We start from the raw sequence: 26994 nt of genomic DNA on the forward strand, positions 1-26994 counted from the left end.
GTAGGGGCAGGACAAGGACAGGCCAAGGGAGAGCCAGGTCACTCCAGGGCCAGGACACCTCCAAGTCCACTTCAGGGCCAGGGCTATGAAGGACAAAGGCCAGGGCCAGGGTCAGGGCCAGGTCTGGGCTAGGGCCAGGTCCAGAGCAGGGCCTAGCGAAGACGAGGGTGACGAACTAGGTAGGGCCAGGGCAGGCTCATGACACATCCAGTGCATGGCAGGGTAGGGTGGTGGCAAGACCAGGGGCAGACCACTGCCAACTCAGGGCCAGGGAAACGCCATGGCCAGGGCACAGCCAGGAAAGGGTCTGGGCCAGGGCCATGGCAGAGTCGGGCCAAGTCCTTGACAGGACCAGGTTCCAGGCCAGGGCCAGGGCAGAGGCAGGGGCAGGGTCTGGATAAGGGCAAGGCCAGGGATACGGTAGGACCAGGGCTAGGGCCAGGGCCCGGGCTAAGCCAGAACAAGGCCAGGGCCAGGCCATAGTGAGGATAGGGCAAAGGCCAAGGCAGGGTCAGAGCAGGTCCAGGGAGACGCCAGTGCCAGGCAGGGCCAGGGCACAACCACGGCAGTGTAAGGCAGGTCAATGGCACCACTGAGCCATGACAGGGCAAAGTCAGTGCCAGGAGGGGGCGCAACAGGCAGGGCCACGGTGGGGCCAGGGCAGGGATGGGCCAAGGCAGGGCCAGAACAAATCTGGGCCAGGACACGTCCAAGGCCAGGTCAAGGCCAGAACAGGAGCAGGACCATGACCACTAGCAGGGCCAGTGCCACAACAGGACCAGGGTCAGGACAAGAGGCAGGGCCAGAGCCAAGGCCGGGCCAGCACAGGTTCAGGGAAAGGCCAGTGAAAAGGCAAAACCAGGATGGGATCGGAGCAGGGCAGGGCCGAGACAGTCCAGGTAACAGTAGGGCAGGGCCAGGGCAACGCAGGGCAGTACAGGCCCAGGTCCACGGCAGTGGCAGGGCAAAGCCAGGCCCATTGCCAATGCAACAGCCCACCCTACAAGGCTTCTACCACCTGGCCACTGCCGCAGCCCGGCCATCGCTGTAAGCCTCACCCCCAACCCTGGCTGCAGCCGCCTGACCTCCTAGCGTGGTCACTCTCCTACCGTTCCAGCACGCTGCAGTCTCCGTCACTGCCACCCACCCTCAGCGAGGCAAGCCGTGGTGTCACAGGCTCCAGGTGTCTCCTCCTCCTCCTGGCACAGAGCAGCTGGGCGGGCAAAGCCACAAAAGCCTAGAGGAAGATGCGAGGGGTGGTAGCATTAAGAGCCTCAACTTAACACCCTTCCCTGGCCCTGCCACTGCCCTGGCCCTTCCCATCTTCAGGTCTTACCAAGGCCCTACCCTGGTCCTGACCCTGCCCTGGCCTGGTCCTGACCCTGTCCCCCTACCCCAGAGAAGTGGAAGGGCAGAGCCAGGGAAGGGCCGGGGCAAATAAGGGACAGGGCACATCCAAATCCAAGAAAACGCCAGGGCCATGACAGAGCCAGGGCGAGTCCTTGGCAAGGCCACGTTCCAGGCCAGGGCCAGGAAAGGGTCAAGGCAGGGTCACTGTATGGCCAAGGTCCAGGTCAAAGCCAGAGCAGTGGCAGGGGCAGGCCTGCATAAGGGCAGGACCAGGGCCAGGGCCAGGGCTGTGCCAGGACAGAACAAGAGCAGTGCCAGGCAGGACCAGAGCCAGGCATTAGAGAGAGTAGGGCAAATGCCAAGGCAAGGCCAGGGCAGTGCCAGGGCTGAGGCAAGGTCAGGGAAGGTCCAGGGCTGACTCAGTGCTAGAACCAAGACAAGAGCAAAGGCCGGGGCAAATCTAGGGCACAAGCAAGGCAGACTATGGCAGGGCAATAGCAAGACCAGGCAATAGCAGGGCCAGCCCAGGATAGAACAGGGTACAGGCAGGGCAGGGCCAGGACCACAGCTGGGACAGGACAAGGACCAGGATCAGAGTCCAGGCCAGAGCAAAGGGTATGGCCAGGGCAGAGGTAGGGCCAGAGGCAGGGTATAGGCAGGGCCAAGGCAGGTCCATTGCAGGGCCGGGGTTCAGACCAGGGCCGGGGCAGTGCCGGGGCAGGGCCAGGGCCAGGGCCAGGACCAGGAAAGGGCAATGTCAGGAACACGGCCATGGCCAACTTGGCTAGAGCCAGGACAGAGACAGGGTCAGGGGTGGGGCCAGAATAGCATGCCAGGGTAGGGCCAGGGCAAATTAGGGCCAGGACAGGGTCAGGAGGAGGACTGGGCCAGGGTATGGCCTTAAGTAGCCAAGAGCCAGGTCCAGGGTCCATGCCAGTGCCAGCGCCGGCCAAGGGCAGGGGCAGGGCCATGGCCAGGTCTGGGACAAGGCTGGGGCAGGGTCAAGTTCTCGCTCAGGGTAAGCACAAGACCAGGGCAGAGATAGGGAAGGGGCAGGGCCATGGTAGGGCCAGGAGAGGGACGGGCGAAGGCAGAGCAAGATTATACCAGGGACAGGATACCTTCAAATACACTTCAGGGCCAGGGTCAGGCCAGGGCCAGGGCCAGGACAGGGCCAAGACATGGCCAGGGCCAGGACTGTCAGGATCATTGGCAGGGCCAGGGCCATGGCACGACCAGGGTCAGGAGCAGTGGTCAATGCCGGGCCAAGGCCAGAGCAAGGACCAGGTTTGCACTAGGGCCAGTGTGAGGGCCAAGGCGGGGTCAGGGCGGGGCCAAAATCAGGGCAGAGCCAGGGCAGGGTGGAGCAGGCCCAGGGTAGCACTGGGTAAAGGCAGGGCATGACCAACCAGGGCAGGTCTATGGCTGTGGCAGGGCCAGGGCCAGGGCCAGGGCCAAGGCAGGGCCAAGACAGTGACAGCTCCAGGGCAGGGCCGGGGTTAGGACCACGGACATGTCCAAGGCCAGTGCCAGGGCAAGGGCAGTGGCAGCGGCAGGGCCAGGGTCATCTAAGAACCAAGGACAAAGCCAGGCCCAGAGCAGGGCCAGGACAGGTACCTGGCAGGGCTAGGGTCTGGGACAGGGCCATGGCAGGGCCAGGGCCACAACCAGGTCTGTGCTATGGCCAGGTCCAGCACAGTGCCCAGGCAAGGCTAGGGTGAAGGCCAAAGTAGGGCCAGCGCAGGGTCAAAGCTAGAGTAGGGCCAAGGCAGGACCAGGGCAGGCAAGGCAGGGCCAGGAAAGCATAGGGCCAAGGCAGGGCAGGGCCAGGACCGTGCTAATATGACCCAGCCATCCCATAACTCTGTATATACCCAACGGATTATAGATCATGCTGCTATAAAGACACATGCACACGTATGTTTTTTGCAGCATTATTCACAATAACAAAGACTTGGAATCAACCCAAATGTCCATCAGTGACTGACTGGATTAAGAAAATGTGGCACATATACACCATGGAATAATATGTAGCCATAAAAAAGGATGAGTTTGTGTCCTTTCTAGGGACATGGATGCAGCTAGAAACCATCATTCTCAGCAAACTATTGCAAGAACAGAAAACCAAATACCGCATGTTCTCACTCATAGGTGGGAACTGAACAAGGAGATCACTTGGACTCTGGAAGGGGAACATCACACACCGGGGCCTATTATGGGGAGGGGGGAGAGGGGAGGGATTGCATTGGGAGTTATACCTGATGTAAATGGCGAGTTGATGGGTGCTGACGAGTTGATGGGTGCAGCACATCAACATGCACATGTATACACATGTAACAAACCTGCACGTTGTGCACCTGTACCCTAAAACTTAAAGTATAATAAAAAAAAGAAACAGAAAAAAAGAACATGAAAATAAATAAATAAAATATTATATAACCCACTTAAACAAAAAAAATGAATTATGTTTATACAACTTATGTAGTTTTTTTTAGTGATGTAAATATCACCTTATTTTATTATGACAAATTTTTAGACTTAGTACTTTCAGTTATACTAAGTGTTAAATGACATTTGTTAGCCTATTTTAGTGCAGGCAGTTTAAAATTTCAGCCAAACAGATGTTCCACTATAAACACGAATAAAAATGAGGGATAGTAAGACTAAATATAGGATATTTTATTATGTTAATATTAATATTACTTAAAATTCAGTAGTGGTAACATTGTATATAATCAATGAAGATGACAAGAAAGACTCCCTTTTATAATTTACAAAAAAGTTGTAATTGGTTTAGTTATTAAGTTAAAAAGTAATTTATTAATTTTGAACGTCAAGAATATACAAAGTAGACATGACTCACAGTGTTATCGTGATCATTTCTGATTTTGCTTCTCATGTTATTCTGACCCTGCTAAATCTCAGTACCATCTCATATTCAATACTCAAGTAGATACTATAAATTGATTATATAGATGTATTTACATATATGTGTATAGGTGATGTATAATAAAAAGTTGGAGGAAGGAAGACCTATGCTCTCTAGGAAAGAAAAACATAAATGTCATTTTCCCACAGTTTTTTCTTCATAAGTGAAGGAGAAATAAAACCCTTTACAGACAAGCAAATGCTGAAGATACTGTCACCAGCAGGTATGACTTAAAGAGCTCCTGAAGGAAGCACTAAATATGGGAAGGCAAAACCAGTACCAGCCCCTGCCAAAACATATCAAATTGTAAAGACCATCAACACTATGAAGAAACTGAATCATCACATGGGCCAAATTAGCAGCTAGCACCATAATGACAGGCTCGAATTCACACATATCAATATTAATCTTAAATGCAAATGGGCTAAATACCCCAATTAAAAGACACAGATTGGCAAATTGGATAGAGTCAAGATCATTTGGTGTGCTGTATGCAGGAGACCCATCTCATGTGGAAAGACACAAGTAGCCTCAAAATAAAGGGATGGAGGAAAATTTTCCAAGCAAAAGGAAAGCAAAACACACAGGGGTGCATTCCTAGTCTCTGAAAAAAACAGCCTTTAAACAAACAAAGATTAAAAAAAGACAAAGAAGGGCACTACATAATGGTAAAGGGATCAATGCATCAAGAGCTAACTATCATAAATATATATGCACTCAATACAGGAGCACCCAGATTCATGAAGCAAGTTCATAGAGACCTACAAAGAGACTTAGACTCCCACACAATAAGAGTGGGAGAATTTAACACCCCACTGTCAATATTAGACAGATCAATGACAGAAAATCAGCAAGGATATTCAGGACTTGAACTCAGCTCTGCACCAAGGGGATCTAATAGACATCTACATAATTATCCACCCCAAATCAATAGAATATACATTCTTCTTAGCACCACATCACATTTATTCTAAAATTGAGCACATAATTGGAAGTAAAACACTCCTCAGCAAATGCAAAAGAACGGAAATCATAACAAACAGTCTCTCAGACCACAGTGCAATCAAATAAGAACTCAGGATTAAGAAACTCACTCAGTAATACACAACTACATGGAAACTGAACAACCTGCTCCTGAATGACTACTGGGTAAATAACAAAATCATGGCAGAAATAAATAAGTTTTTTGAAACCAGTGAGAAGAAAGACACAACTTACCACAATTTCTGGGACACAGCTAAAGCAGTGTTTAGAGGGAAATTTACAGTTCTGAATGCCTACAGGGGAAAGCAGGAAAGATCTAAAATTGACATCACAATTAAAAGAAGTAGAGAAGCAAGAGCAAATTCAAAACCTAACAGAAGACAAGGAATAGCTAAGATGAGAGCAGAACTGAAGGAGATAGAGACATGAAAAACCTTTCAAAAAATCAACGAATCCAGGGGCTGTTTTTTGGATAAGATTAACAAAATAGACCATTAGCCAGACTAATAAAGAAGAAAGAGAAGATAATCAAATAGACACAATAAAAAAATGATAAAGGGGATAAAACCACTGATTCCACAGAAATACAAACTATCATCAGAGAATACTATAAATATCTCTACACAAATAAATTAGAAAATCTACAAGAAATGGATAAATTCTTGGACACATACACCCTCCCAAGACTAAACCAGGAAGAAGTCGAATCCCTGAATAGAACAATAACAAGTTCTGAAATTGAGGCAGTAATTTATAGCCTACCAACCAAAAAAAACCCAGCACCAGCTGGATTCACAGCCGAATTCTACCAGAGGTACAAATGGGAACTGATACCATCCCTTCTGAAATTATTCCAAACAATGGAAAAACAGGGACTCCTCACTAACTCATTTTATGAGGCCAGCATGATCCCGATATGAAAACCTGGCAGAGATACAACAAAAAAAGAAAACTTCAGGCCAACATTCCTGATGAACACTGATAAAAAAATCCTCAATAAAATACTGCAAACCAAATCCAGCAGCACATCAAAAAGCTTATCCACCACAATCAAGTCAGTTTTATCCCTGGGATGCAAGGCTGCTTCAACATACACAAATCAATAAAGGTAATCTATCACATAAACAGAAACAATCACAAAAACCACATGATTATCACAATAGATGCAGAAAAGACCTCTGATAAAATCTGACACCTCTTCATGCTAAAGACTCTCAGTAAATTCGGTATTGATGAAACATATCTCAAAATAATAAGAGCTATTTATGACAAACCCACAGCCAATATCATACTGAATGGGCAAAAACTGGAAGCATTCCCTTTGAAAACTGGTACAAGACAAGGATGGCCTCTCTCACTATTCCTATTTAACATAGTATTGGAAGTTCTGGCTAGGGCAATCAGGCAAGAGAAAGAAATAAAGCATATTCAAATAGGAAGAGAGGAAGTCAAATTGTCTCTCTTTGGAGATGACATGATTGTATATTTAGAAAATCCCATCATCTCAGCCTAAAGTCTCCTTAAGCTGATAAGCAACTTCAGCAAAGTCTCAGGATACAAAATCAATGTACAAAAATCACAAGCATTCTTATACACCAATAACAGACAAATAGAGAGCCAAATCATGAATGAACTCCCATTCACAATTGCTTCAAAGAGAATAAAATACCTAGGAATCCAACGTACAAGGGATGTGAAGGACCTCTTCAAGGAGAACTACAAACCATGCTCAATGAAATACAAGAGGACACAAGCAAACCGAAGAACGTTCCATGCTCATGGATAGGAAGAATCAGTATCGTGAAAATGGCCATATTGCCCAAGGTAATTTATAGATTCAATGCCATCCCCATCAAGCTACCAATGACTTTCTTCACAGAATTGGAAAAACCTACTTTAAAGTTCATATGGCACCAAAAAAGAGCCCACATCGCCAAGACAATCCTAAGTCAAAAGAACAAAGCTGGAGGGATCATGCTACCTGACTTCAAACTATACTACAAGGCTACTATAACCAAAACAGCATGGTACTGGTACCAAAACAGAGATACAGACCAACAGAACAGAACAGAGCCCTCAGAAATCATACCACTCATCCACCACCATCTGAGCTTTGAAAAACCTGACAGAAACAAGAAATGGGGAAAGGATTCCCAATTAAATAAATGGTGCTGGGAAAAGTGGCTAGCCGTAAGTAGAAAGCTGAAACTGGATCCCTTCCTTACACCCTGTACAAAAGTTAATTCAAGATGGATTAGAGACTTAAATGTTAGACCAAAAACCATAAAAACCCTAGGAGAAAACCTAGGTAATACCATTCAGGACATAGGCATGGGCAAGGACTTCATGTCTAAAACACCAAAAGCAATGGCAACAAAAGCCAAAATTGACAAATGGGATCTAATTAAACTAAAGAGCTTCTGCACAGCAAAAGAAACTACCATCAGAATGAACAGGCCACCTACAGAATGGGAGAAATTTTCTGCAATCTACTCATCTGACGAAGGGCTACTACCTAGAACCTACAAAGAACTCAAACAAATTTACAAGAAAAAACAAACAATCCCATCAAAAAGTGGGCAAAGGATATGAACAGACATTTCTCAAGACATTTATACACGCAACAGACACATGAAAAAATGCTCATCATCACTATCCATCAGAGAAATGCAAATCAAAACCACAATGAGATACCATCTCACACCAGTTAGAATGGCGGTCATTAAAAAGTCAGGAAATGACAGGTGCTGGAGAGGATGTGGAGAAATAGGAACACTTTCACACTATTGGTGGGACTGTAAACAAGTTCAACCATTGTGGAAGACAGTGTGGCGATTCCTCAAGGATGAAGAAGTAGAAATACCATTTGACCCAGCAATCCCATTACTGGGTACATACTCAAAGGATTATAAATCATGCTGCTATAAAGACACATACACACATATGTTTATTGCGGCACAATTCACAATAGCAAAGACTTGGAACCAACCCAAATATCCATCAATGACAGACTGGATTAAGAAAATGTGGCACATATACACCATGGGATACTATGCAACCATAAAAAAGGATGAGCTCATGTCCTTTGTAGGGACATGGATGCAACTGGAAACCATCATTCTCAGCAAAATATCACAAGAACAGAAAACCAAACACCGCATGTTCTCACTCATAGGTGGGAATTGAACAATGAGAACACTTGGACACAGGAAGGGGAACATCACACACCGGGGCCTTTTGTGGAGGGGGGGGGAAGAGGGGAGGGATAGCATTAGGAGATATACCTAATGTAAATGACGAGTTAATGGGTGCAGCACACCAACATGGCACATGTATACATATGTAACAAACCTGCATTTTGTGCACATGTACCCTAGAACATAAAGTATAATAATAATAAAAAAAAAAAAGACCAAGATCATTTATATGACCTATAAAACTTTGATCATGCTGATTGTTTCCTGCAACCTCTCTAAGCTCATTGCCATTCTTCTCTTTTCTTTCCTTAGCCATGCTGGTCTTCAGTTTATCCAAATGGCCAATATTCCTCCAGCTCAAGCCTTTGTTCATGCTGTTCCCTCTTTCCGGCAGGCCTCCCTCACTCCGATTCCTACCCTCTCTTCTTCATCTGGCTAACTCAAATGCATCCTTCAGAATGACCCAAGGAAGGACTTCCTTGAATCTCCCCCAGGCTAGATGAGGACTCGCTGTCATAAATTCTCATAACACTTAGCATTTTTCCTTGTAACTTATTCAGATTTTCCATTTATATTTATTTTTCTGGTTGTTTCATTAATGTGTCTCTACTACACTAGATAGAATGCCCTAAGAGACTTTTCTTTCCTCACCATTGATAATCCACTGCCTGGTGCAGAGTCGATCCTCAATAAATATTTTGCAAATGAAAAATAAAGTCAATTCAGCTCATCCGGCCACTGCACTCCAGCCTGGGTGACAGTGGCTCATGCCTGTAATCCTAGCACTTTGGAAAGCTGAGTTGGGTGGGCTGTCTGAGCTCAGGAATTCAAGACTACCCTGAGCAACATGGTGAAACCTTGTCTCCACTAAAATACAAAAAATTACCCCAGTGTGTTGGCAGGTGCCTATAGTCCCAATTACTCCAAAGGCTGAGGTATGAGAATCGCTTGAACCCAAGAGTCGGAGGTTGCAGTGAGTCGAGATCGCACCACTGCACCCCAGCCTGGACAACAGAGTGACAGACTGTCTCAAAAACAAACAAACATTTTTCTCTACAACTGTTGCCTTCTGAATGTCTCTTGAATCCACATACTTTCCTCCATCTGTACTGTTACTGACCAAGTCCAGGTACCCTGCATCTCTCATCTCCATTTACAGAAGAGCCTCCAGATTTTCTCCCTGTGTCTCCTCCCAATCTTCCCACACCTTTATTCTCTACAAGCAGGACTCTATTTTCACCATGCAAATCTGTCTTCTCATTGCTCTTGAAACCAAATTCTTAATATGCATATGAGGCCCTTGCTATGTGGCCTTGGTCTGGTTCACAGTGTCTTCTCCCACAGCATCCTCCCTCACCCCACCCCCTCCAGCTTCTGGAAAGCACTTAAATATTCTTTCAGTGGGAGCACAAATGGGGACAATATGGGGCATAGGAGATAAAAACGGATACAATTATGGGGAATTGAGACTCAGTCAGATCAGGTGGATCTCATAGATCTTGTAAAGGCTGCCTATCTCTGCTCTAACAGCACAAGATGTGTTGGCCTTTGAGAGGGAGACAGACATCATCCAGAGCAGACAAAATCCCTGCCCTCAGGGAGCTTATGTTCTAGTGGAGAAGACAGACAACAAATGAGTAAATGGACTTATAAAGTCAAATATCAATGAGTGCTGATTAGACAATAAAACAGGGAAATGTGACAGAGAGTAACCAGCCAGATGGGGTAGGATAGGGGTCAGGATCAGACAGGGTGGTCAGGAAGAGAACCCAAGGAGGTCATGTTTCAGCTTGGACATAGGTGATAGTAACAAGTCACAGGACAGTATTCCTGGCAGTGGAAACTGCCAGTGCAAAGGCCTGGGCCAAAACAAGCAAAGAGCTTAGAATGTTCTGGGAACAGGAAAAAAAAGGTCAATGTGGCATTGCCAGTCATTTGACCCAGAGCAACTCCATCTTGAATGGGGACTAGGTAAAATGAGGCTGAGACCTCCTGGGCTGCATTCCCAGATGGTTTAGGTATTCTTAGTCACAGGATGAGACAGGAGGTCGGTACACGATACAGGTAATAAATACTTTACTAATAAAATAGGTTGAAGTAAAGAAGCTGCCCAAAATCCACTGAAACCAAGACGGCGATGAGAGTGACCTCTAGTTGTCCTCACTACTACACTCCCACCAGTGCCATAGCAGTTTACAAATGTCAACCCTAGTGTAGCATATAATCAAGAAATAACCATAAACTTGGGCAACCAGCACCCATCGGGGCTGCTCTACGGAGTACCCATTCTTCATTCCTTTACTTTCCTAATAAACTTGCTTTCACTTTAGTCTATGGACTGGCCCTGGAATTCTTTCTTGTGTGAGATCCGAGAACCCTCTCTTGGGGTCTGGATCAGGACCCCTTTCCAATAACAGCTTCAGCACCATGAGAGAGAGGGACCAGAGTGACGAGATCAGAGACTGTCAAAGACGAGGTCAGAGGTCCAGTAAGGAACTTGGGTTCAGTCTCAACAAAATGGGAGGCCATTAAAGGATGGTAAGCTAAAAAGTGACATGGTAATAATTTTTAAAAGGTCATTCTGGTTGCAGAGAAAAAGCAAAACTGCAGTCCCCTAGTGTCAGATCTTTCAGCTCATTAATTCATCAGAAGATTAAAGACCCCACTGTGTGCTACACTTCTAGGTGCTGGGGAGATTCAAAAACAAAGCGAACATATTAAAACCATTCTCATGTACTTTCAATAAATATTGGCTACCTTCTATTGGCTGGGCACTGGAACAGAGGTAAACAAGATAAGAGGTATGATCTGTTGGAACAGTACTAATTCAACTGTTAATCACTGGCTGTAAAATGAATCGCAAGCAATAAATGGCATTTAGGAAACTCACTAGGGTGACTGCAATTTACAACCTCATCTTCTGATGCAAGCCAAAGTAAATTACAGGAAGATTAAAGAGTTTAAAAAACAAAACAAAACAAAACAAAAACCTAGAAGAAAAAATGGCTAAGCATTGACTAACTATAAAATAGGAGAAATAGAAAGCAATCAGGTTGCAATCGATTTCATTACATCAAAAATCTTGAAGTGTAAAATTGGAAAAGATCCCAGGAAATACATTTAACAAGAGGAATTATTCCTGTGATTGGAATCATCTTCCTTGAACATAATGTGGTAAGAGGCAGCAGGAACATTATATATGTTACATTCTAGTGATTTCCTTTAAGTTTCAAAGTTGTCAACTGTTTTATTTGATCTCAGAATTGTGTTTTCAAAAGAAAAAAAAGCTTTGCCATTATCACACTTCTTATAAAGATGAAGAGAAAAATGAATCAAAAACTTCTATAGTTTAGGTACTGGTAACTACATTAAATATAGGAACAGCACTTAGGGGAAACTGATTTGTTTCTAATGGTGATAAAGATAATAAAAAGCACACTGACTGTAAAGCTCATTGCTTCACATATACACTTCCTAATTCTTACTACACTAACTCAGAGCTATGATTCTGAGTTCCATTTTGCTCTGAGCACCAACTGCTCAGAACTCCATCTTTCTCAGAGCTCCAATCACTCCAAACTCCTTCTTGCTCTGAGCATCCTCTGCGCAGAGCTCCATGTGCTTGGAGCTCCATCTTGCTGAGATCTCCAATCACTTCCAGCTCCATTGTGCTCTGAGCCCCATCTGCTTGAAGCTCCATCGTACTGTGAGCAGCATGTTCTCTCAGCTCCATCTGGCTCTGAGCACCATCTGCTCTGAGTCCATCTGAAACCAAGCAACATTTGCTCCAAGTTCCAACTCGCTTAGAGCTCCTTCTTGCTCAGAACTTCATCTGCTCCAAGCTCCATCTTGCTCAGAGAACCATCTGCTCTGAGCTCCATCTTGCTGAGTACTCCAATTGCTTTCAACTTCATTTTGCTCTAAGCGCCATCTGCTCAAACTCCATCTTACTGTGAGGAACATGTTTTCTAAGCTACATCTTGCTCAGAGGTGCATCTGCTCCAAGCCCCATTGTGCTCAAAGCTCCATTTATTCCGAGGTCGATCTTGCTTCTGAGCATCATCTGCTCAGAGCTCCAATCCTACAGAGCAATGTTTTTAACTTCCAATCACTCTGAGCTCCATGTTGCTCTGAGCACCGAGCACCATCTGCTCTGAGCTCCACTTTACACCGAGCAACATCTGCTCCAAGTTCCATCTTGCTTGGAGCTCTTATCGCTCTGAGATCCATCTTGCTCTGAGCACCAAATGCTCAGAGCTCCATTTTACTCTGAGCACCATCTACTCTGAGCTCCAGCTTGCTCAGAGCTGCATCTTCTCTGAGCTCCAGCTTGCTCAGAGCTCCATCTACTCTGAGCTCCATCTTGCTATGGCACAATCTGCTCAGAGCTCCATCTGCTCTGAGCTTCATCTTGCTCAAAGTTCTAATCACTCTGAACTCCATCTTGCTCTGAGCACCATCTGCTCTAAGCCCCATGTGTCAGAGTTCCATTTGCTCTAAGATCCTTCTTGCTCAGAGCTCCAATTACCCCAAGCTCCATCTTGCTCTGAGCACCATCTGCTCAAACCTTCTTCTTGCCTGGAGCTCCAGTCACTCTGAGCTCCATCTTGCTCTGAGCACCATCTGCTCGGAGCTCCATTTTGATTTGAGCTCCATCTTGCTCTGAGACCATACGCTTGGAGCTCCATCTTACTCTGAGCAACATCTGCTCTGCGCTTCATATTGCTCAGAGCTCCATCTTGCCTGAACCCCATCATGTTTCAAGCTCATCATGCTCAGAGTTTCCTCTTGCTTTGAGCACTATCTGCTCCACGGATGTTTACTGCAGCACTCTTCACAATAGGAAAGACATGGAACCAACCCATATGTGCATCAATGATAGAGTAGAAAAAGAAAATGTGCTAGATATCCACCACGGAATACTATGGAGCCATAAAAAAGTATAAGATCAAGTCCTCTGCAGGGATATGGATGAAGCTGGAAGCCATCATTCTCAGCAAACTAACACAGAAACAGAAAACCAAACACTGCATGTTCTCACTCATAAGTGGGAGCTGAACAATGAGAACACATTTTAATACTATTACAACCTCTGAAGATGGTCTCTATTTCTCTTAACAAAGGATATTTATACTTTGCAATTTTTCTCTCTAAAGGATTGTGGCTTCTCCTGTCTGTGCCAGTTTAGGGTACAGGTTGACCACCTCACCTTGAAATGACCCACTCCATGTCTGCACGTGGTTGGTCCCTCCTGTGAACTGTTTGTTCACAGCCTCTTATCACTTGTGGGTCATTTGAGAAGAGGTTTCTCAAATAGTGCTACACCAGGCGAATCACCAACTGAAAGAATTACCAAAACAATGTGTGGACCTGGTTATTTCAAAGAATAAATAGGAGTCGGTTGAAGGTGATAAAGTCAGTAATACCTTAAGATGATAAGATGTAACATCTTAGATGACCAAGACTAATCCTGTGGGTCCCAAGAACATGTAACAATATGGAGTATGCCAGCAAAAAGCTCACCCACCAGACAACAGCAAATGACGCCCTGGCTCAAAGGTTAAATGTCCTCTCTCCATGTGTGAAAGCACATGACCAGTAGGAGGCAAAAACAACAGGGAGACAAAGGCTTTGCTGCATATCTGTGGACTTCAGTCTCCAATGAGACACTCAGAGCCTACATCTCCTCTGTTACCACTGCTGCTTTTATTTTACAGAACATTTCCATATATGTTTCATTCTGTTCTCTGAATTCTGTGCTTCATTTTTCTCTCAGTCTAGTTATGAATCAACATCACACTTTCGATTTCCAAGTATTTAAAATACATGAAAAGTTATTTTTGATATTCAGATTTTTATGGATATTTTTGTTTATTCTTCTTTGCAATCAGTTTTATCTCTATGCACAGTCAGATAGTAGCTACATAGAAGTCAAGCTCAATTTATCAAATGATTAAAGAATCACTGACCTCTTCATACTGTTACACATAATTTTCTAAAATTGTGGTCTTATTATATCTTCTCTGTACAAATCCATTTCATATTTTATACATTTTTACAGCAATTCTGATTTTGTGAAATTTTAAAAATATACCATGCTGTAGAATCCTGACAGTGTCTTTTCACATACACGATCATGAACACATGGCATTCTCATTAACTCTGTGAATGTGCTTAACAGTATTACAGGATTTGCAAATGCTGAATCTCACTTGCACTCCTGCCATAAAGGATATCTGGTCATGACATACTAATGTGTTGACACAATGGCTTCTAATATTTATAACTTTTACTTTTATACCCACATGTCCTATTTGTCTGTAGTATTCTCTGTGTCTCAGTCCAGATAATGATCTTAAGTAGCCCTCCAAAATTTTGGGGGGGACGTTTAACCACTTTATAACTCTTACACAGTTTAAGTGACATTTGTTTACTAAGTTTTTTTGTCTTGTTTTGTTTTGTTCTGTTTGTTTTTTGTTTTGTTATGTTATGTTTTTTAGATAGAATTTCACTCTGTCCCCCAGGCTGGAGTGCAATGGCGTGATCATGGCTCATTGCAACCTCTGCCTCCCAGGTTGAAGCTATTCTCCTGCCTCAGTCTCCTGAGTAGCTGGTAAGACAGCTGCGCACCACCACATCCGGCTAATTTTTGTATTTTTAGTAGAGAGGGGTTTCACCATGTTAACCAGGCTGGTCTCAAACTCCTGACCTCAGGTGATCTGCCCGCTTTGGCCTCCCAAAGTGCTGGGATTACACATGTGAGCCGCCACGCCTGGCCTACTGAACTTTTTTATACTGGAACTTACTTGTTTATAAGAGCTCTCTTCTGTTAAATGTATTTGTTATCTCTATTATTTCACTAAAATTTACCCCTATTGAGAAAGAGATTCTAAATCGATGAACCACCTTACTGGTACTATGTTCATAATACTGTTAATCACAGTAAAAGTAGGTATTCTTTTAGAAAATCAAGGTTGAAAGATCAAAAACAAAAAAAAGAAAAAGAAAAAGAAAAACACACACACAGGAAAACAAAATAAAACTTACATTGTCCCTCTCCATCCATTAGTGGCATAAACACAGAAAGATAACCAAATGGACCAAATGAAGGAGGCAGAAAATCAGACAAAAATTATATACAGTAAACACATTTTTCAGAAACACACCAAAGGTACTCAGGTTGAGAAACCTGGATATTCATGTGCAAAGGACTGAAGAACCTTATGTTGCACAATACACAAATATCGACACATAATAAAATGAACACTTAAGTCTAATCTTGAAATTAAAACAGCTCCCAGGTAAAAAACACAGGGTGTCTATTTTGGGGAAACTTGAATCTGTACACACCAGTTGCAAAAAGAAAAAATTAGGGAGAATATACACATACACAATACAATGGCTTCACCATGTCTTTTTATTTCCCAATGGGACACAGAAATCACTGGCAACAAAAGCAAATATAAGTATGATAGACAAAGGACAACTTTAAAATTTCTAAACAAGAAGAAAACAATGAACCAAAAGGAAAGGCATCCTAAAGATTGGGATAAAATTATAGAAAATTATGTATGTCAAAGGAATCATTATCTAACACACACAAGAAACTAAAGGTACTAAGTGGGCAAAAAGATGAAACAACTAAAACCTATATTGATCCAAACAATCTGCTACTGGCAGAAAAAGAGCCTACCCAATGGACAGAATGACGGAGTCCCCTGTGCCACCCAAATGTATATACACAGTGAACACAGTTTTCAAACGAACACAAAATGACACAATGGGAAAAGAAAAGTCAGCTCAATAAACGATTTTGAGGAAACTGGATAACCACTTGAAAAACAGTGAAATAGGACAGAATGCATGTAAATTACACTGAAGACTTAAACTCAGTTTTGAAACCACTTACTTCCCTTAGGAAACATAGGGTGAGCATATATTTTAGAAGACTAATCTATGCACACAATTTGCAAAATGTAAAATATAAAAAGAAAAAGAAAAGAAAAATTAGAAGGAAAAAACCCATAGACAATGCCATGGCTTGCAACCTTTTTCACTGTTTTTAATTGTACACAAAAGCCACCACTAATATATAAACATGTGGGACTACAGAAAACATTGGATCTTATGTAGGGAAAAGAAAACAATGAACCAGAAGAGAAGGCACCTCAAAGACTGAAAGAAAATTATGGAAAATCCTGTCTTTGAAAGGGGTTCTTACAAAATATGTGCAAGAAACTAACACTATGATGTGGGAGAAAACAAAAACAGAAACAAAAACAAATACCCAAGCTAAGTCTGGGCCAAGGACCTGAACAGACATGTCTGAAAAGTAGATGAGCAATTCACTCATAGGTAAAAGAAAAAGTTTCCCAACAGCTCTAATCCTCACGAGAATGTCAAGGGAAACCACAGTGAGATACCACTTCCATACACATAGAATGAATGTTACTGAAAACAAAAATACAAGTTTGAAAAGGAAACAACTGGTATAGACTTGCAGAAGGGGAAACTCTTCTCCTACACTCTTGGTGGGAATATCAATTGGTACACACTCTAGCAAAAATAGCTAGAAGTTCCTCAAACAAAGTAAAAACTCCATTTCATCTAGCCTTCCCACCACCGGCTGTACATTTACAGTCAATGAAATTCCTAAGTGGAAGAGATACCTCCCTTGCCCTGTGTACTGTAGTACTCACAATAGCCAAGATAGGAAATATGCCTACCCGTTCATTCACTGATGAAGGGATGAGGAAACTGCAACATGCATCCAGAACGGAGTATTCTTCAACCATAGAAATGGGTGACATCTAGTCATTTGCAGCCATGTGGAAAAACCTGAGGGACATTATGTTAAATGAAATGAGCCAGGCAGAGAAAGACATATACTGCATAATCTCGCCTATGTGGAATCTAAAACACCTGACCTCATAGAAGTAGAAAGTTCAACAGTGGTTACCAGAGGCAGGGGAGAAGAGGGGCCTGGGTAGGAATTGGTAATGGTTACCAAGTTACACTTAGAAAACTGAACTCAATCCTACCCTTCTCTTCTATAGCAGGGTGATTAAGGTTAATATTGTAGTGAATTTTCCAAATAGCTGGAAAGGATTCTGAATATCCTCTCCACAGACAAATAAAATACCTAGAGGACTTCACAGATGCAAAATATTGTGATTTCATCAATATGCTAGGGGTACCTATATCAAAATGGCCCCTGCATCCTCTAGTTATATACATATACTTTAGGGCAATTTCTTTAAAAAAATAAATAAATAAATAAAGGATGCCAACAATGCTAAAATTAACATGGAACCATGAAATGCCCTAAATTTCAAAAGCATTTCTAGAAATAGAAAGTATGTGGGACGCATCACTGTCTTCCATTTGAAATTATATTGAAAAGCTAGTTATCTAAACAACAGATGACTGGCATTAACCAAGACACCCAGGCCAACAGACAGAATGAGGGAGCTCAATCACAAACCCAAACTCCTTGGTAGTATACGCATTTTGTAAAAGAACACCAAAAGACACAATGAAGAAGGGGGAATCTGTTTAATAAATTATTTTAAAAATTGGATATCCCCATATAAAATGACAAAATAGAATCCCTATTGTGTAAAAGGCACAACAATCAACTCAAAATGAATTAGAGACTAATACACAAAACTTGAAACCATCAAGCTCCCTCAAAGAGAAGACATACAGTGTGGGTATATTTAGGTCAATGTGGATCTGTGTTCACACTGTGCCAAAACCAAACAAACAATACAGGGGGAAAACTCATGGGTGATGGATTAGTTCGGACATGATTTTATTTTTCTTCATCAGTCACCTACGTCACAGGGAACCAAGAAAACAGACACACATGGGAATGCATCCCATTCTAGAGTTTGTGCCCAAGCAGATTAAAAAAAAAAAAAACTATGAAAAAAATTAAAAAGTCATCCTGAAGTTTGCAAGAAAGGTTTCGGCAAACATACATCTGACAAAAGGTTGTCTTCAAAATGTCTAAGCCACTAACACTACTTACTAGCAAAAACACAAATGAGAAACTAATAACCAAACAAAATGGGTCAAAAGAACATGAACAGACATTTCTGCAAAGAAGACATAACATTGAAAACAAGTTTAAGAACTTGGATAGCATCACAAATCATGAGAAAGATCAAAACAACACATACATCATCTCACTATAATTCAAATGGATGTTATCAAAGTTATAACATACATTAAAACAGACACAAATGTGGGTGTAAATTTCCAGAGAGCAACTCGTTTGGTAAGAACGTTAATTAGTATACAAACTACAGAAACCAGTGAGAGGTTCCTCCAAAAATTAAACCTACAACTACCACTTCATCTGACAATTCTACCATTAAGTATACTTTCAGGGCAAAAGAAATCAGTCCATGCAAGAGATATTTGCCATCCTATGTGGACTGCAGCACTACTGACAACTGCCAAGATACAGAATAAACTTACCTGTCCAGCCACAGATGAAGGGATAATGTAACTGTGATAGATGTACACAAATAGAATAGTCTTCAGCCAGAAAAACAGAATGAAATGTCATCATTTGGAGCCATACTGTTGAATCTGGAGGACATTATGGTAAATGACCTAAACCAGGCAGAGAAAGAAAAACACTGCCACATCTCACTCATGTAGAATCCAAAATAAAAGGCTTTATTGCATAAATCTAGAGAGCACAATACTGGTTACCAGAGGTTGGAGGGAAGAGGGGGGATGGGCAGGGATCAGAAATAGGTACAAAGTTACACTTAGATGAGAGGCATGAATTGTTCCTCTCTATTCCACAGCACAGTGACTAGAGTAAATTAACACTTCATCACACCTTTTTCACAAAATCTGGAAAAGATTTCCCATATTTTCACCATAAAGAAATTAACAACTGTTTGTGATAATAGAGAGTCTTGTAAATGCAAAATTCCAAATGTTTCCATCACAAAGAAATTAACAACAGTTTGTGATAACAGAGATTCTAAATATCCTGATTTTAACATTTCTCTGTATCTGCATTAACCAAAATGCCCCGCTCTAACTTCCCCCATTGTATGCCATTACTGTATGGACAACCTTTTAAAAAATATGTAAACATGCAATGCTAAAGTTCATGTGGACCACAAAACACCCTGAATTTCCAAAGCAACGCTGAGAAATACAAACTACACCGGTTGTGTCACACTTCCTGATTTTACATTCCATTGAAAAGTTAGGGACCCTCTTCCACACAGACCAGTGGAATAGATTAGAGAACCCAGACGTAAACCCGCACCCCTAACACCATCTGATCTTCAACAAAATCCACAAAACTAAGCTTTGAAGAAAGGATTCCCTCCTCTCAGTAGATGGTGCTGGGATAAATGGCTAGCCAGTTGCAGAAGAAAGGCAGTGGGCCCCTGTGTCTCACTGTGTACCGAAACTAACTCAAGATGAATGAAAGATGTAATGCAAGACTGCAAACTATGAAAAGCCTGCAGGAGAACCTAGGAAATACCCTTCTTGACAGAGGATTTGGCACAGCACGGATATGCCTATGTCCCTGCTTTGTGTATCAGTCTCTAATTAATTTTGAGTTGGTTCTTGTGCCTTTTACACAATAGGGATTCTATTTTATTATTTTATATAGGGATATCCAATTTTTAAAACAATTTATTAAGCAGATTCCCCCTTCTTCGTTGTGTCTTTTGGTGTTCTTTTACAAAATGTGTAAAAAGCAAGTGCAACTAAAACAATTATTGACAAGTGGGGCCTAATGTACAAAAGGGCTGCTGTACAGCAGAAGAAATTACCAACAGAGTAAACGGACAGCCTACGCAGTGGCAGAAAATGTTTCCACGTATGCATCTGATGAAGTCTAATATCCAGGATCTACCTCAAAGACCTTAAGCAAATAAATCAGCAAAACAAAGACTCAATGAAGGAAGGGCAAGGGGCATGAAAACAAGCATCTCAGAAGAAGGTTTACAGCAACCAACAGACAGGACAACATTTCTCTACCTCAGTAATCATCAGAGAAATGTAAAGCAAAAAACCCATGAGATAGTATTTCACACTGGTCAGAATGACGATTGTGACACAGTCCACAAGAATAAATGGCAGTGAAGCACAGGAGGAAAGGGATGCTGGTCGGCTGTTGGTGGAAATGAAAACTAGTTTGGACACCATGGAGAGCAATGTGGGGATTTCTCAAATAACTTTATTGACATCACTAATCCTCACAAAAATGTCCATGAAAACCACACTATGATTCCGTCTCATTCCACTCAGAATGAATACTACCCAAAACAAACAAAACACAGATTTTTGGAAAGTGACATCCAGTATAGACTTATAGAATGGTAACCTCTTAAACACTATTGGTGGGGATGTAAATTAGTATACACACTCTGAAAAACAGCTAGAGATTCCTGAACAAATTCACAGTACATCTACCACGTCAGCTAGCAGCCACACCAGTGGTTCCACATTTAAAGCAGTTGAAATCCTAGGTTGAAGAGAGCTATCTGCCTTCCCAGGGGTACTAAAGCACTTGTAACTGTGGCCAAGGTACAGAACCAACCTACCTGTGCATACGGAGCTGCAGGGATGAGGAAACTGCTGTATAGATACACCACAGAATATGTTTCAGCCACAAAGCTTTGGAAAATCCTGCCATCTGCAGCCACATGACGAAACCTGGAGAACATCCAATGAATGAGCCTGGTCGAGAAAGACTGATGCCATGTTATCTCAGGGATGTAGACTGAAAAGAACTTTACATCCTAGAAGTAACAAGTTCAATAGGGGTCACCAGAGTCTGCAGGGGAGGTAGAGGTGGTCTGGGAAGGAATCAGTGATGGGTACAAAGTCACTCTCAGATGAGAGTGATCAAATCTGGTCTTCTATTCCATAGCAGGGTGATTAGCCTTAACACAAATGTGTCATATGTTTCAAAGTAGCTAGAAGGAAAGATTCTGAATGTTGTTACCACTCAAAAAATAAAAACTATATGAGGTGAAGAGATGCTAAATAACCCGATTTTATCATTACTCAACATATACATGTATCAAAATCTTCCTTGTACCCTCTGATCATATACATTTAGTATATGGCAAATAGTGTTTTAAGAAATAGAAATAATGCCACAATGTATGTGAAAATGTGAAACATGCTGAATTTCCAAAGCTATCCTGAGAAATACAAACCATATGGGATGCATCACATTCTCTGAGTTCTAATTATTAGAAAATCCCTGGTTAACCAACCCATATGTTACTAGCATACACAGAGAAACACAGACCAGTGAGAAAAATGAGGATGCTCAAGAATCAACACAAAATTCTACAGAGTGAACACATGTTTCAAAACACCAGCAAAATGACACAATGGGGAAGGTTTCCAAAACTAGATATCCATATGGAATACAATACAGGACTCTTATGGTACTAGATACACAATAATCAACTCAAAAGGATTAAAGATTATACACCAAACTTGCAACCATAAGGCTCCTATAAAGACAACCTCTGGTGTGTGTATATTTAGGGCAACTTGGATGTATGCTCATGGTTTTCAAAAAGTAACAAAAATACAAGGAAAAAAATCATTGACAATGGACTGCTTTGGTAGCAATTTTGTTTTTTCCTGATTAGTAACCAACAGCACAGCTAACCAAGAAATTCTACACGTGTGGGACCATGTCACTGAAGAGTTTGTGCCCAACAAAGAAAACAATGAACAAAATGAAAAAGCATACTGAAAATTATAAGAAAAGTTTGGGCAAACATACAGTGGATAAGGGGTTGTTTTTGAAAATGTACAAGCTAGTAACACTGCCAGCTGGCAAAAAAAACAAAACAACAGAAAAAAACACAGATCAAAATTGGGCAAATGACCTGAGTAGATATTTCTGCAAAGAACACAGGAAACTGACCCAATGTTTACAAAAATGGGGTTAACATTACTACTCATGAGAAAAATGTAGATCAAAACCACACTCAGAATTTATCTCACTCCAACTAGAATGAACATTACAAAAAAATTAAAGTATTTAAAAAGACAATTCCTAGGCTGGGCGCAGTGGCTCATGCCTATAATCCTAGCACTTTGGGAGGCTGAGGCGGGTGGATCACGCGGGCAGGAGATCAAGACCATCCTGGCTCACACAGTGAAACCCCATCTTTACTAAAAATACAAAAAATTACCCTGGCGTGGTAGCGGCTGCCTGTAGTCCCAGCTACTCGGGAGGCTGAGGCAGGAAAATGGCATGAACCCGGGAGGTGGGGCTTGCACTGAGCCAAAATCGGCCACTCCACTCCAGCCTGGGTGACAGAGCTAGACTCTGTCTCAGAGGAAAAAAAAAAAAAAAAAAAAATCCTGGTATGAATTTCCAGAAAGGGGAACTGTTTGTGGAAACGTAAATTATTATTAACGCTATAAAAAACAGTTGAGGGGTCCTGCAAATAGGAAAAAAAAGAAACACCAAACCATCTAGCAGTCCCACTACTGGGTATCATTCAACCCACCTGTTCATCCACAGATACAGAGATCAAGAAACTCTCATATACATACACTAGGGAATATTCTTCAGCCATCAAAACAATGAAACACTGTCACTTAGAGCAAGCAGATGAACCTGGAAAACATTATGCTAAATGTAATGAGCTAGGCGTAGAAAGACAAACACTGCATGATACCACTCACGTGAAATCTTAAGATGTTTATCTTAAAGAAGTAGAAAGCACAATATTGATTACCACAGTCTGGGAGCTAGAGGGGGAATGGGGAAGGATTGGTTATGGAAACAAAGTTATCTTAACATTAAAGGAATACATCTGAATGTTCTCCTCAGCCCCGGTGACTGGAGTTAACAATATTATATTTTTCTAAAGAGCAAGAAGGGATAATTTTGAATGTTCTCTCCACACAAAAATATAACCTGTGTGAGGGAATAGAGCTCCCAAGTACCCTGATTTGATCATTACCCCATCTATATGTATGAAAATGTACCCCTAATTATAGACCTTTGTATTGTGAAATAAAGTTAACAGCAATAAATACATATTGCTAAAAATCACAGAGAGCCACAAAGGCAATGAATATTTAAAGGAACCCTCAGAAATACAATCAAAGTGAGAACCCACAATCCTCAATATCAAATTACACTGCCAAGTTGTAGTCATGCAGCAGAAATATGGTACTTGCATAAATAAAAATACCTAGAACTGTGGAAAAAAACAGGGAGAGCAAAAACATGATCAACACAAATATGGACATAGTCAACTGACTTTCATAAAGAACACCACAATGTGGAAGGCAGAGTCTGCTCAATGAATACATTTGAGAAAAATGATATCCGGATGCAGAAGCAAGAAATAGGACCCTTATTTTACATGACCTATGAAAAACCAAACCCCCTCCCCCAAACTGAAGGCCAAAGACCATAAACCACAAAAAGTTTTTAAAACACAGGATGAACATGTATTTTTGGTTACTTGAATCTCTGCTCATCTTTGCAAAGAGGAAAACAAACACCTTTGAAGAAAAACCTCACTGACAACTAAATGCTTTGTCACTGATATATATTTTCTTATATGGGTGACCAAAATTACATGCATGAAATGCAAAAACAAACATATGGGACTATACCAACCTGAAAAGTCTCTGCATCTCAAAACAAATTACTTTACAAATAATAAAAGCATCCTATAGATTAGCCAAAAATTTCAGGCAATCTTGTAATTCACGAGTTGTCATCTAATGTGTACACAGAAAACACTATAAAGCAGCAAAAGAATCCAATCAACTATTTCGCCAAGAACCTGAACAGACAATTCTGTACAGTCATAAAAAAGAACAACAGATACGATATAAGATCCTCAAAATTAACTATTCATCAGAAAACTGTAATTCAAAACCACATGCACATAATCTCACACTTATTGAATATTCCTAAAAAAAACTTTTAAAAATAGGAGGGGCAGGGAGCTGTGGCTCAGGCCTGTAATCCCAGTATTTTGGGAGGCTAAGGCGGGTGGATCACCTGAGGTCAGGAGGTTGAGACCAGCCTGCCCAATGTCGTGAGACCCCGACTCTACTGAAAATACAAAAATTAGCTGGGTGTGGTGGCTGGTGCCCAGAGTCCCAGCTACTCTGGAGGCTGAGCCAGGAGAATTGCTTGAACCCAGGAGACAACGGTTTCAGTGAGCCGCGATCACGCCACTGCACCCCAGCATGGGCAACAGAGCAAGACTGTGTCTCAGAAAACAAAACAAACGAAAAGAAAAACATAGGAATGCGAGTGTGGTTTTCGAGAAAGGGGAACTCATACACTGTAGGTGGAACTGAAAATTAGGATACACACCATGGAAAACAGCGAAATAGCCGGACACTCCTCAAAGAATTGAAACTACACAATGTCCCCTGCTCTGGCCAGGTTTCTTGCTAAAGGTCTTGAGGCATCAAAAATAACCGTAGACCCCAGCTCAGAAGCCCATGGGGCTCGGAGAGACCCAGGACCCGCGCGTCACCGCCGGGGCTCTGGGCCAAGGGGCGGCAGGAGGGCGGACGCTGCCAAGGCCAGGACCCCACAACCGCCTCCATGCGGACGACTTGGGCCCAGATGCCCAGAATAAGTCAGGGCCCGAAAGCAGGGAGTGACCGGGAAAGAGCAGGGAGGTCCAGAGGGTTTCCAGTGGGGTCCATGCCCCGGACACTTACCGAGACTCGCCTCCCCCTCCACCGTCACGCCGAACCCACCACGGCTTCTCTGAAGCTCTCTCTGACCAGGCTGCTCCGCCGCCGCTGCCGAGGCCTCACAGGAAGTGTAGTCTCAGCTTCCGTAGGGGCGGCACATGCATGCCGGCAAGTGCACGCGGGCATATGCACGCTGGCAGCGTCCCTCCCGCCAGGTTGAAGCACCACCCCTCTTAAAGGGCCCGCGGCTCGGACGGGCCAGACGCAGTTTAGGGTTGTGGCACAGGCTGAGCCTCTGCCCAGCCACAGGGGTCGACGAAAGGCCCCAGTCTCTCATCCTCCCTGGCTCTAGGGCCCAAGATGTCACAGGAGCGCTCCCTGTGACCCCAGCCAAGAGATAGGCTCCCTTTGTTTGGTGAGCCCCCGGGACCTGCCCCTGCCCTCCTCTGAACTTCAGCTTCACCCTGCAAAGGAAGCGGCCTGGCCGAAGCTCTGGGGTCCCTCAAGCTCGGCACCTCGGTATCCAGGATCCCCTGCCCCTCTGCAGAGGGTGCCCAGAGAATCACAGAAAGCTGGGGGCTGGAGGGACAGTCCCCAGGGTAGCAGGGCCTCCCCGGCCACACTGTCCGCATCTGTCCTGTGGGAGCCCGGGGACCTCGCTAGGGCTGCCTGGGTCACCGGGCTTCCCAGGAGGCAGGCAGGGGCCCTGGGGTCCAGCGCTGTCCCCACCTCAACTCCATCCTGCATCAGCGCCTGCGAGGCGCCCTGTGGACTGGACCCAGGCTCGCCCATTCCCGGGGAGAGGGACCCGCATCGGTCTCTGTGACACCCACAGCAAGGGCGGTGCTGAACTCTCCTGGGGATCTGGGGGTGAGACGGGGGAATCCCGGCAACTTCTTGAAGCAAACTGAGTTAAGGAGGGACTCCTCCTGAACTATTTTGTGAAGCCAGTGTCAACCTGATATGAAAACCTAGCAAAGACACGCACACACACACACACCCCCCCACACACACAAAACCTACAGGCCAATATCCCTGATAAACATATACCCAAGATTCTCAACAAAATACTAGCAAACTTAGTGTAGCAGCGCATCCAAAAGTTAATTCATCATCACCCTGTAGATTTCTTTTCTGTAATCAAGGTTGTTTCAACATGTGAAAATCAAAAAATGTGATTTACCCCATAAACATAATTAAAAACACAACTCAATAGACGTGAAAAAAAGCTTTTGATAGCATTCAACATCCCTTTGTGTTAAAAAAAAAAAAACCCTCAATAAAGTAGGCATTAAAGGAACATATCTCACAATAATAAGAGCTATCTATGACAAACACACAGTTGACATTATACTGAATGGGCAAAAGCTGGAAGCAGTCCCCTTGAGAACTAGAACAAAAAATGATTCCCATTCTTACCACTCCTGTTGGATGTAGTACTGGAAGTTCTAGCCAGGGCAGTCAGGCAAGAGAAAGAAATGAAAGGCATCCAAATCGAAAAAGAGAAAGTCAAACTATTTCTCTTCACTGATGATGTAATTCTATACCCAGACCCCTAAAGACTCCACCAAAGGGCTTCTAGAAGTAATAACTTCATTAACATTTCAGAATAGAAATCAATATATGAAAATCGGTAGCATTTCTATACAGCAATGATGTTAGAGCTGAAAGCCCAATCAGGAATTCAATCTCATTAGCAGTAGCCACAAAAAGAATAAATCCCTAAGAATATATGTAACCAAGGAGGTGAAAGATCTCTACAAGGAGAACTACAAAACACTGCTGAAAGAAATCACAGACGGCAAACAAATGAAAAAGAAAAATTCCATGGCC

At 43.0% G+C, this 26994-nt stretch overlaps 1 long non-coding RNA gene across 2 annotated transcripts; it reads right to left on the reverse strand.

Annotated features, from left to right (window-relative positions):
* Positions 1 to 3577: 3577 nt before the first annotated feature.
* On the reverse strand, positions 3578 to 25381 carry LOC139358603 (uncharacterized). 2 transcript variants are annotated; one of them, XR_011613794.1, is made up of 5 exons: positions 25186 to 25381; positions 21051 to 21186; positions 18946 to 19083; positions 17187 to 17298; positions 3578 to 3720 (listed from the first exon to the last, which is right to left on the reverse strand). It is a non-coding gene; the product is annotated as an uncharacterized lncRNA (long non-coding RNA). The 2 variants fall into 2 exon arrangements; XR_011613793.1 differs by having other exon boundaries at positions 3583 to 3720; positions 21051 to 21162.
* Positions 25382 to 26994: the final 1613 nt, after the last annotated feature.

The sequence above is a fragment of the Macaca nemestrina genome, chromosome 15 (assembly GCF_043159975.1).
Source record: "Macaca nemestrina isolate mMacNem1 chromosome 15, mMacNem.hap1, whole genome shotgun sequence".
In the NCBI taxonomy this organism is placed as follows: domain Eukaryota; kingdom Metazoa; phylum Chordata; class Mammalia; order Primates; family Cercopithecidae; genus Macaca; species Macaca nemestrina.